This window comes from Narcine bancroftii, chromosome 3 (genome assembly GCF_036971445.1).
Source record: "Narcine bancroftii isolate sNarBan1 chromosome 3, sNarBan1.hap1, whole genome shotgun sequence".
Lineage (NCBI taxonomy): Eukaryota > Metazoa > Chordata > Chondrichthyes > Torpediniformes > Narcinidae > Narcine > Narcine bancroftii.
This window is the reverse complement of record NC_091471.1, coordinates 363873398-363885434: the sequence shown is the minus strand read 5'-3', so window position 1 is coordinate 363885434 and position 12037 is coordinate 363873398. Positions and strand designations below refer to the sequence as shown.

Below are 12037 nucleotides of genomic sequence, written 5' to 3'. Positions count from 1 at the left end.
TATATATAGATATATATATATATATATCTATATATATATTTTAAAAAAGAGCAAAAATAGAAAAGCCCCCCCCCCCCTTTCAGCCATCTCTCCTAAGGAGAGCCATAAATAAAAAAATAATGAAAAGTGAAACATACATATTAAGATCTAATCAATGTAAATCAAAATGTAAATATTCTGAGTATAACAAACCACTTATTAATAAAAAAACTATAATTATCACACGAAACATACGTAATTTTTTCCATTATTAAGCAATATTTCATCTCATTATGCCATCTATTAATATCAATCATATTTGTATCTTTCCACGTACTAGCAGTACATTTTTTCGCTACAGATAGCGCTAAATATACAAAAGCAAGTTGAAATTTATCTTATCCCAAACCTTTCAAAGGTTGCAAACTACCCAATAAAAATACTGTCAAATCTAAAGGTATTTTAATTTTATACAGGTAGTCCAGAAACGATCGTACTTTCTTCCAAAAAGATTGTATGTATATGTATATATATATATATATATATATATATATATATATATGTATCTTTTTCTTTGGCTTGGCTTCGCGGACGAAGATTTATGGAGCGGGTAAATGTCCACGTCAGCTGCAGGCTCGTTTGTGGCTGACAAGTCCGATGCGGGACAGGCAGACACGGTTGCAGCGGTTGCAGGGGAAAATTGGTTGGTTGGGGTTGGGTGTTGGGTTTTTCCTCCTTTGCCTTTTGTCAGTGAGGTGGGCTCTGCGGTCTTCTTCAAAGGAGACATGACCAAACTGCATGAAAAAAAGTTCCAACAGCGTAACCACATCTAAAACACAAATCTGATTTCTGAAAACCATATTTTTTCAATTTTTCAGGTGTTAAGTATAATTGATGTAAAAAATTATAATTAATCATTGCATAGCGTGCATTTATCAGTCTAGTTACAGTATCATAACAAATATCTGACCAATCATCCTCAAAAAAGTAAAACCAATTTCCGCTTCCCATTTACCTTTAGATTTATCCCAACCCTTTTTATCCATAACATCCTGTAATATTTGATACATAACTGAAATATAACCCTTCTCTGCTACCTTCATAAGGAAAGTCTCAAATTTAGTAATTTCAGGTAAAAAGCAGAGCATGCTTTGATAAAGCAATTCATTCTGCAGTTATATGATGATAATGGTCACGTTTAGGCCTCAGTGAAAACACCGGTACCACAAGAACAAACACTCACAAACCACTATTCTGGTATCCAAGAAGCAAAGGGAAGCTACTCAGTGTATGCAACTATCATCAAAGATTGATAATGCAACCCCACACTAAAGAAATAAGATTCATTCTGAATGCAGAAGAATCTACTGACATGCAAGTTTAGGCAGTCTATCACCACCCGGTCCAAAAACAAAATGAAAATCTCTGTATTTATAGGCGAAACAAGCAACAACAACCACCAAAAAAATCAGATCCCTCTGGATACAGCAAAAATTTGATAAGTTGAACATCTTCATCCACACATAAGCAAGTTGGCTGGGACTGTGCAACAACTCAGATTCACTAATTCACAAATTCATTAGCGGATCTGTCCATACTTACAGATACTGTGGAGAATGCTGTCTATCAGGTTTCTGCTGAAGCTTTTGACCACCTTATTGTTAGATAGTTGGAAATGGATGTACTGCCTTAGAGTCTGTGTGCAGTTAAAGTTTGTCATTAGTGAAAAATTAGAACAAATTTTCACTGATTTTAAAGTCACAGTGTAAACATATTGGAGCACCCAAATATTTTATGAATTTATCTGAAGTGCTAAATATTTTAGAGGTAGCAACTCTCAAGCTGTAATTTTTTTGCCAGTTGGAGGGAGTTCTGAGCAATTTTATCATCTATTCCAAGCAAGGTCACCAAGTGAAGGGAGGAAGGGATTCAAGGATGTTTTCAAAACTTCCTTGAAAATGTGTATCATTCCCACTGGCCTCTATGAATTCCTGGCTGAAAACCAAACAAAACAGAGGATCATTTCAGAAAGCATTGGGAGCCTTGGGTCCATGGGTGGAGAGTTTCCAGGAGTTGTACACCACCTCTCAAACTACCTGACTGTTCACCCTGTTTCAACACTTCCTACCTCGCCTGTGGCAGGGCTCCACATCGGTCACACCAGTATCCTGGAGTGGGAAGCAAGTCATCCTCGATCTCAACATGCCATCTAAGAAGTTGTTCAAGTTCGGATTTATTGTCAGAGTACATACATGACATCACATATAACTTGTAGGTTGTGTGGAAAAAAAAACTACTCAAGAAAAGATACATGTACAAAAGAGAGAAATGTAAACAAAGAGATGCAAGCAAGCTGACTGTGCAGTACGCAATATAAATTTAATATTAAATAATCTGCAAAGTAGGGTCCTTAAATGAGTCTCTGATTGAGCTTGTTTTTGTTTAGGAGTCCAATGGTGGAGGGGTAGCAGCTGTTCCTGAACCTGGTGGAAGGAAGAACCTGATGGTAAGAAGAAGGTAGCATATTTGAAACTCCTCTTGGTCAGAATGACATAGAGTGCTTGGAGTGTCTGGGTATGGATTGTAGGTGTAACCATAGGCACGGGTGGACTGATACAGCAATATTTTTAAATAAAGAGGGAGAGGTGGTTTCGGAATGGGGAGATGTGAAAACAGACCCATGGTGATGATGGGCAAAGGTGAAGGAGAAAGCCTATTTACCACACTAACCCTTCTCTCTAAATGTTTACTATTCTTGTTGAGCGTCTCTATAAAGCAGTTCACCTACAAGTCATCTGGGCTTATTTTTTATTAAATGGAAGTGAAAAATGCATTAACTAAATTTCTGTGTAATGCTTTCCATCAATTACTTTCACAATTATTTCTGCTACTGTGGTTGTCCATTTGTGTCATTTCATGGCAGACAATTATTTTATAAGTAGTATTTTTTTCTGGACTCAGAATCCTGTCTATGAGATACCACAAAATACATGATATTTCAGATTCACCAGAAGTGTGTTGGTTCACAATGATCAACTCAATAAAAATGTAGAACTCTGCCAGATTAAATGGTCATTGAATTTTTCACTTTTGTTATCAATACTTCAGTTGCTGTTATACACATATGCCAAAATGTTGGACGATTCATGATGGCACAGTTCGTGTAGTGGTTAGCATGAAGCTATTACAGCGCCAGCGACCCGGGTACGAATCCAACACTGTCTGTAAGGAGTTTGTACGTCCTCTCTGTCTTCGAGGGTTTTCTCCAGATGCTCCAGTTTCCACCCACAGTCCAAACTGTAGGTTCACTTGTGTGCAATTGGGTGGCATGGGTTTAAATGGTCAGAATCATGTTGTAAATAAACTTTTATAATAAAAATGTGCAAAGAACACCAGAAATCAAGTGGGCCTCTCAAATCAGGCTTGTTCTGCCATTCAGTAAGATTATTGCCCATTTCCAAACAATCCCCAATACCTCTGATTCCCTCAGCACTCGACCAATCTCAGCCGTGAACATACTGACCATCCAACCATTCTCTGAAGTAGATCATTCTGAAGATTTATCTCAGTTGTAAAAATCTTGGGAAGAGAAGTCCCAGGTCCTGGAGCATTTAAATGAAAATGAAGGAGGTTCAAAAATGATTAGGATGTGGCTGAGGAGCTCTGGCATCCCTAAGATGGATTAATTGGTGAATGGTCGAATCCAAGGGAAGAGAGGACAGAATTGATGGGACTGTCGAGAGAAATCAAATGGGATTAGTGATGGATTAGCATAAATGAGTGGTTCATGGTCAGAACACACTTGGTGGGGCAAATGGCCCACTTCTCTGCTGTGTTGCCCCATGCTTCTGTTGTTCTTTGAGAAGACCAATTACATTAGATGGTGCAGTGTTAGTTTGTTCTTTTCAAGACACATGCAAATAAGTGACATTCTTTTCCAACTCTGTAAGTCCTTGAGATCAGATAGCCCCATTGGCAATGCCTGCTCCATTTTTCTTCATGGAGTTGATTTTACTGAGTACACTGCTGTGGCATTTAAGTTCCTTTAAATAACCAGAGTTTTCCAATTCTTGCCATTGAAGTAATCATTCACTATTTTTTTTTAGATTTCTAGTATTTATGTAACTAGCCAATTTATCCTTCTTTGGGGAAAAAAAATCCAGTTGGAATTAAATCTACCAAACATTAACACTAACAGGAAATTGAAAGCTGTGTAATAAACAATGTTTTAGCAGACTTAAAAAAATAAAGCTTGAAAGCAATTCTTCAACTCCAATTCTGTTTTTTTTTATTTCGAAACAAATCTTATCTGTATGGATAACTGTCTGTAAAGATCATTTCTGGGTAGTCCCCTGGGTGGCTATTATAGAAAGGCATTTCTATACTTCACTGCTTTTATTGCTGTGATTTATACATGTAGGCTCAAATGTTATTGCTATTTAGTTTTTCTGCATAGAATATTAATAATATTTTAACCTTTTCAAACAGAATGGTCTTTGCCAATGCAAAAATATATTTTATACCAATTAATGTCAATATAGTAATTTTCTCTTAAGTTTTTAATCATAGCCTTGTAAAACTATGACAAACTGTTACATATATCAGTATTCCAAATCCATAGAGGAAAATAAGTGTAACTGACATTTATTTACCATTTTTTTTAACAGAATAATAAAATATTCTTTCAGTTCTCAAACAGTTAAAAAGTCATCCTCCTCGAAAGGACGATACTGATGCTGGGCATGTCGTCATTCCCAGCCACAGACGAACATAGTTTAGGGTTCAATCATCTGAAGTTGCACATAGGTTGGGATTGGAGGGTTGGGGTTCACTGGCCAGGATATATGGGGAGAGGTAGGCGATTAAGTGAGGAATGGAAGTATGCAGATTAAATCATAGTCCAAGTGCAAGTGAAGGCCAGTTCATGCCTTAGGCTCTTTTATTATATTTAAACAGACTCATCATTTTAATTTTTATTGTTCCGCATTCCAACCTGTTACATTTTTCCTGAGCTCAAATAAGTCAAACAAAAGAGACAGAGACTCAAAACATATATAGTCTAACAATAAATAATAGTATTTCGTTTTCTATTTGACCCAGATGCCTGTTTTGCCCTCATATGATAGCATTCTCATCTCAGAATCAGAAAGTTATGGGTTCAAGAGAGGCTGACACTCGTCCTGTACAATGATAGATTGTTTAGGATGCCTTTCCTGTGCATGACCTACTAAAACAAGGGCCTGGGTGCATCTTCCAGTGGTTCAATTGAATTTCATGGCGCTGTTTAAAAAAATCAGGGCTTTTTTTGAGGGGGGTGGCGGGTGGGTTGGCCTGAACACATTACATAAAATAGTTACTGCATTGGCAAGATAACAGTCATTGCCTGCAAATCTAATTTGTTCAATGAGGCAACTTCACATACTTCTGAGAAAGGAAAAGACCCCAGACCAATGGTTTTCAAACCTTTTACTTTCCACTCACACACCACTTTAGGTAATCCCTATGTCATAGGTGTTCTGTGATTAGTAAGGGATTGCTTAAGGTGGTTTGTGGGTGGAAAGAAAAAGTTTGAAAACCATTGTTTTAATCGTACCTAATTGACTCGTTATGTGCACGGTTTCATAGCTCCAAAGGAAATCGGCCAATGACAATTTTTCTCAAGCAAAATATTTCAATTACAATTGGGTCTAGAGCAGTGGTTCTCAACCTTTTTTCCCCACTCACATCCCACCTTAAGTAATCCCTTACTAATCACAGAGCACCGATGTGACATAGGGAATACTTAAAGTGGTGTGTGGATGGAAATAAAAAGTTTGAAAATCACTGCCCTAGACCAATCAATATCTTTTTTCCTCGTTCCTTTTTCGCAGGATCACACTCTAATTTGTAGACTTGCAACAAGATTATGACTACTTTTTATATTAATCAAAGAATGACATACCAATTGCATGTTGGATTGTTTTATTATATCCAGCACAGAACATTGGTATCAGCCAGTGACCAAGACCAGACAAAGTCTGTAAGTATATTATTTTATGAGCTTTCCATTTCCTTTGATTCATGATTGCTATTACCTTGTTTAGCTAGTCCAAAATATAACTACAAAGATAATATGACACCATGGGTAGCCAATAAATGCCATAATTGCCCCGGATCAAGAGAGTCTGCTTCAGTTTAGGTTCCCTCAACAGCTGGCTAACAATTGACGAAAGGCCATTGCAAGTGTGGCCAGTAAATTTGCACAGGCAGAACGAGGGGAATGCAAACTTAGAACAGCAGGATTGTGACATAAAATGTCTTAATCACCATATTAGGTTCCAAGTGTACAAATTACTTTTGGCTATAGTCACATTTCAAATAAATAGTACCTTGTTTCCTATTCAAATGATGAATGGGAAACAGAGTCTTATAAATAACAACATGCCAATGGAACAACGACAACACAATGCAACACCGGCATGTTAAGATATTTGTCAGGTACAAGAATTGCTACCACTTATATGCAGACAGATGTACTTTATGACATGCCAATGCAAACTATTGAATAACAAGTGCCGTTGAGTAGCAAGTCTTAGCTGTAAGTTTCTTTTTGATGTTATTACGCAGATCTGGTTTCACTGTAGCTTAATCGTGGCATTAATAAGGAGCTTAATTGCCACTGTACAATTCCACATATATCAAAAGCCACATTTGAACAAATGTAACAGTCGTCTGTTTTGGCCTATTGTATAATCAGAACATGCAGGAGAGTGTATGCCATTCATTATTTGGACTTTTAATCACCTGCAGGTTATAAGATATTTCTCATTCATTAGGTACATATTAAACTGCTGTGTTGCGGGCTATTAACTCTCAGATTTGGTCAAATTTTAACACTAATTGTTTTTATCCCTCATCACTCTCCCACCTTCTGCTTTCTTCTCCTTCCTGTATGAAGCGCTGCCAGCACCCCCTCCCCAACCAACTGAAGCAATATTTTGAAAGAAAAGATTTCCTTCAAAGTAAATCAAGAGGCATGTTTTCAAAATGTAAGTTATTACAAATGCACCACACTATAGACAGACTTAATCAAAAACATTCTGAAGAAGTAAAATAATTTAGAAAATACAAAACAGATTTCAAAGTGTTAAATAAAAGTTTTCCTTCAGGTAATTGATTTTATAAATGACCTCTAATCTTTGAGGCAGTTATTTCATGCACTTTTATTTGGGGAATGCTCGCTCATTTTAGTTTACTTGAGGCTTTGATGCTTTATTTTAAGAAATTTTTAATTTGATTCAAATGCACTGTTAGCCAGAATCAGACACACATAAAGATAAAGACTGTACAACAGGCTTTAATCCACAAAGACTTCCACAGAGCCAGGCTGGCTGTGGCTGCAGCAACTCTGAGTGAGGTCTTGGGAGGCCGGTGCAGGCTTATATCCTGGAGGGTAACTGACCCCCGACTGGGTGGGGCTTGATCCCTTCAGGCCGTCTGATTGACAGCCGGCCAGGTGTTGTCCTGCCCCTTACACTCCTGCAGGTACAGAAGTTTCCCCCTGCAGTAGGCCGGAGGTGTACCACCACATTCACCCCACTTCTTTAAAATTGTCCCGGAGGGGGGGACAGTAACAAGGAATTGCACCCACTATGTACATACAATATTTACAGGTTGAGACAATCCGGCGGCACCCGGGGTCTCTGTGACCGTCATAGGACTGGCTCCTGGTCACTGGTCAGAGGGGAAGAGGGGGGGCTTGGTGGCAGGGGTGTGTGTGGCTGGTGCGGAGGGATGGCCAGCGGGGGCCGGGGTTGATGTATGAGGGTCGTATTGGATGGGTGGGGGGGGGGGCGGGTTCATCTCCTAAGGCTGAAGCAGACCCCTGGTGGTCAAGAAAGCCCTGCATTCCCCATAGTTGCCTAGGGACAGGAATGTATGCCCGGTCAGCGTCGTCCTGGGTTGGAGGGTGGCATGATGTGGTGGGTTCTCCTGCTGGTGCCAGGTCCCTGGTTGAGACATTTTCCTTCCTGCCACTGCCGAACCTAATGTAAGCGTAGTTGTGGTTTGCATGAAGGAGGAAAACCTACTCCACCAGGGCTTCGACCTTGTGTGTCCGTACATGCTTATGCAGAAGCACCAGTCCTGGGGACGTGAGCCATGCTGGGAGTGACATTCCAGTTGCCCACCTCTTGGCGAATGAGAACAGACATTCGTGAGGGGTCTCGTTGGTAGCCGTGTACAGCAGTGACCGAATGGCATGGAGCGCCTCGGGCAAGGCGTCCTGCCAGTAATCAACGGCCCACCCTTTTGACCTGAGAGCTAGGAAGACTGCCTTCCAGACCACCCCATTCTCGCATTCCACATGCCCGCTGCCTCTTGGGTTATAGCTTGTCGTGCGACTGGTCGCGATGCCCCTCGCCGTCACGTACTGGCGCAGTTCATCGCTCATGAAGCTAGAGCCCCCGGTCGCTGTGGATGAAGGCGGGGTAGCCAAACATGGTGTAAATCTGCCCCAAGGCCCTGATGATGGTGGTTGTGGAGGTGTCCGGACAAGGGATGGCGAAAGGGAAGCGTGAGTACTCGTGCACTACCGTGAGGAAGTAGACATTTTGGTTGGTGGAAGGCAGGGACCCTTTGAAGGGCCTTTACAACATGGGCCTGGGGTGTCCAGAAGAAGCAGGGTTTACACTCCACACAGACCTGACAGGCCTCTGTCATGTCCTTGACGTCCTTGATGATATACGGCAGATTTCGGGACTTAACTAAATGGAACAACCGGGTGACGCCCGGATGGCAGAGGGACTCATGCAATGCCTGCAACCTGTCGTCAAGCATAGATATGCAGGTGTGAGAGAAGGCATCGGGGGAGTCGTTAAACTTCCTGGGGCGGTACTGGATGTCGTAGCTGTAAGTTGCCAGCTCGACTCTCCAGGGCAGGATATTGTCATTCTTGATCTTGCTCTTGTGGATAGTGTTAAATATGAATGCCACGGGCTGCTGGTCTGTGAGGAGCATGAATCTCCTACCAGCCAGGCAGTGACGCCTGTGGTGGACCGCTTCCACAATCGCCTGGGCCTCCTTTTCAATGGCAGAGTGCCCTAGTTCAGAGCCGTGGAGGGTCCTGGAGAAAAAGGCGATGGGGCGCCCCCCCACCCCACTTGGTTGAGGGTAGCAGCGAGGGCCACCTCAGAAGCATCGCTCTCCACCTGGAAGGGGGAGTCCTCATCCGCAGCCTGCATCGTGGCGTCCACGATGTCTTGCCTCATGCGGGTGAAGGCTGCCTGCAACTCAGGTGGGAGGAGAAAAGTTGTGGCTTGGGCCAGTGGGTGGACCTTGTCCGAGAAGCGAGGGACCAACTGCAAGTAATAAGAGAACGGGCCCAGGCACCCGCGGAGGGCCTTTAGTATGGTGGGGTGTGTAACTCCATTAATGGGTGCATCCTTTCCAGATCTGGGCCGGAGACTCCATGGGCCACGACGTACCCCAGGATGGCAGGGCGGATGGTGCTGAATACACACTTCTCCTTGTTGTAAGTGAGGTTCAGCTCTGCGGCCGTCTGGAGGAATTTTTCCAGGTTAGCATCGTGGTCCTGCTGGTCACAGCCGCAGATTGTGACATTATCCAGATATGGGAACGTCACCTTCAGCTTGTGTCAGTCTACCATGCGATCCATTTCCCGCTGGAAGACAGAGACCCTGTTCGTGACCCCAAAAGGAACCCGGCACTAGTACGGGTACTCATTCGCCTCAAAGGCGGTGTAGGGCTTGTCCTTTGGGTGGATAGGGATTTGGTGATACGCCAACTTCAGGTCAATCATGGAGAAAACCTGGTAGCGGACTATCTCATTGACCATGTAGGCAATTCTCGGCAGGGGGTAGACATCCAGCTGGGTGTACCGATTAATGGTCTGGCCGAAATCCACGACCATCCTCGGCTTACATCCCCCTTTGACCACTAGGACTTGGGCTCGCCAAGGGCTGTTACTGGGCTCTATAATGCCTTCCGCAAGGAGTCGCTGCTCCTCCGCTTTGATGACGTCCCTGTCGAGTACCCGAGGTCATGGGGAATGTCCCTGGTCATCGTGGTGGCGCCCAGGACCATCTCGGAGTCTGAGTCATCGCTATTTGGAGGGATGGGGAGCATTGATAGGGTGGCCTGGTCATCGCCCATGTTGACCACGTCAACATCGGTCGTGAGGTGCAGTAGCCAATGGCCTTCGGAGGTGTGGGGAGTGTTGGTAGGGCGGCCTGGTCATCGCCCATGTTGACCACATTGCTCTCGGTCGCTGGGTGCGGCGTGCAACAGCTGATGGCACCTGGAGGCTTGTGGAACGTCAGTAGGGTGGCCTGGTCATGGCCTGTGTTGACCACGTCATTCTCAACTTTGTCGGGGGCCCTTCATGTCTGGCGCTGCCTGGCCCAAGATGGCGGCAGCACGTGGGGGGCTGCTGCATGGCTGGCCTCCTTCCCCAGCCATGTCCACAGCGCCGAGGGAAGTGACGTTGTAACATCAGCCGGAAGTGACGTCGCACCATGAGCTGGAAGTGACGTCGCTGTAGTTCTCATCAAGCGGAGCTGGTGAGGACGGGGGCTGGTGCAGATGCTCGTAGCACACGCTGTGACGATTGTTGGCGGGGCCGGATGTTGCGCAGTCAAAGTCGGGGAAGGGAAAGTCATCGTATGGACAATGCGCCGCCCAGCACGCATTGGGGGATCCGCAGGGGGATCCGCGGGGGAGGTAGGGAGGTCATAGAGAGCCGCTGAGCTGCTAGCAGGTTTAGAGAGGCACACTTTAGCAAAGTGGCCTTTCTTGCCGCATCAGGAACAATACTGGTTCCTAGTGGGCAGTTTTGGCGCAATCATCGATCTGACCCATACCAGGACCCACAGTATTTACAGGAGCCTCAGGCGCCTGCCACAGCGACGTTCTCCTCCCTAGCTCGGCCTAGGGCTGCAGCTGCAGTGTGAGAGGGCCATGAGGGAGTCTGGGGGAACCTGGAATCGAAGGCTTCAACGTGCAGGGCTGCTGCTTCCAGTCCTAGTTGAGGCATAGATGTTGTCTTCCAGCAGGTTCTGCCGGATGGCCCTCGAGCGTAGCCCTCGGATGAAGGCGTCCCGGATCAGCCTCTCGACCTCCTCTGTACCTATCCCGGGTTCAGCCAGACACGGTCGAGCCAACTCTCGCAAATGTCCCAAGTGAGACTCCGCCGTCTCCCCGGGTTGCTGGGCTCGGGTGTTGAGGAGGTACCTTGCACAGACTTCAATCATGGGGGGGCTTGTACAAGTTCTTGAGAGTGTCCATTGCGCTCTTGCACGTGGAGCAGCCTTTGGTTACCTGGAAGGCGTGGGGACCCAGCTTTGACTGGAGTAAGACTAACCTCTTCTGATTGGAGTCCAGGATGTTGCCCTCATCTGCCTCGATGATTGCCTCGACTGTGTGCTGCCAGATCTCGAAGCATGTCTGGGCTTCCGGGTGGCGTGGGTTGACCTCGAGGCTCCCTGCGCACATGAGTTTTTCCATAGCCACTGTGGGAAAATTTTGTGGACTAAATTGTGGTGTACTGTTAGTCAGAATCAGACACACCAAGATAAAGACTGTACAACAGGCTTTAATCCACAAAGACTTCCACAGAGCCAGGCTGGCGGCTGCAGCAATTCTGAGTGAGGCCTCGGGTGGCTGGCGCTGGCTTATATCCCAGAGGGTGATTGACACCCGACTGGGTGGGGCTTGATCCATTCAGGCCGACTGATTGACAGCCGGCCAGGTTTTGTCCTGTCCCCTTACACTCCTGCAGGTACAGAGATTGCCCCCTGCAGTAGGCCGGTGGTGGACCACCACAGCTTGTCTGTTGGTAAGTGATTCACTCTAGAGGTCACTTGTGAAGCTGACTCACGTCCGATGAAACTGTGAACTCAACACCAGCCTTATTGGTTCAATTAAAATGACACTATATGCCACTAATGTTTCTATACACAAGTGAGAAGATTCTGTATGTTTGGAAGAATCAAGCTTGATTCCTTTATGGACAATGCTTCTTCTTTCTTTCTTTCTTTCTTCTTCTTTGGCTTGGCTTCGC

The 12037-nt window shown here is 44.5% G+C and overlaps 1 long non-coding RNA gene across 1 annotated transcript in view; it reads right to left on the bottom strand.

Moving 5' to 3' along the window:
• Positions 1–281: 281 nt before the first annotated feature.
• The window catches only part of LOC138759541 (uncharacterized), a 41751-nt gene continuing 29995 nt past the window's right edge, over positions 282–12037 (bottom strand). Inside the window, exons 2-3 of the long non-coding RNA XR_011354915.1 lie at positions 1582–1675; positions 282–773 (exon numbers count right to left, since the gene is read on the bottom strand). This is a non-coding gene — a long non-coding RNA (uncharacterized lncRNA). The remainder of the gene's footprint in view (positions 774–1581; positions 1676–12037) is intronic.